Below are 533 nucleotides of genomic sequence, written 5' to 3' on the forward strand. Positions count from 1 at the left end.
GCTCGGCAGTATCGCAGGCATTATCATTACCTTGCCGATAACTTTTTCATACCCAATTATTCGTGCAAAATTGAAATCACTGTACCATGTGATATGCCTATGTGTGTGATGGCCTCAACAAGCTCGCGCACTTTCACTCGTCGATCAGTCAAAACAATATCGTGGACTTTATCGATAATTTCTGGCATAGCAGCCTCAATTGAACATCCCGAACGAGGTGCATCACATATGGATGTATGACCATTTAAATTCATTTACCCAATTGTATACAGTCGCAAATGCTGGTGCAGATGTGTTATGAACATTATCCAACTCGGATTTGATTTCTTTCGGTGTTAAATCTTTCATATCTATACATTTTGCAAAAAATACAAAAGTTGTTCGCTTTAATCGTCTACGGAAATAAAACCACGCGATGAATTCCGCTCAAAATTTGACGGTAATCAGCTGAAAGATGTTACTTGTCAAAAAGTAATATAACACTACGAGTGCCCTCTGATAGATTTTCTAAGAACTTATTGACTTGCCCTTGT

Source organism: Trachymyrmex septentrionalis, unplaced genomic scaffold, assembly GCF_001594115.1.
Source record: "Trachymyrmex septentrionalis isolate Tsep2-gDNA-1 unplaced genomic scaffold, Tsep1.0 scaffold74, whole genome shotgun sequence".
Lineage (NCBI taxonomy): Eukaryota > Metazoa > Arthropoda > Insecta > Hymenoptera > Formicidae > Trachymyrmex > Trachymyrmex septentrionalis.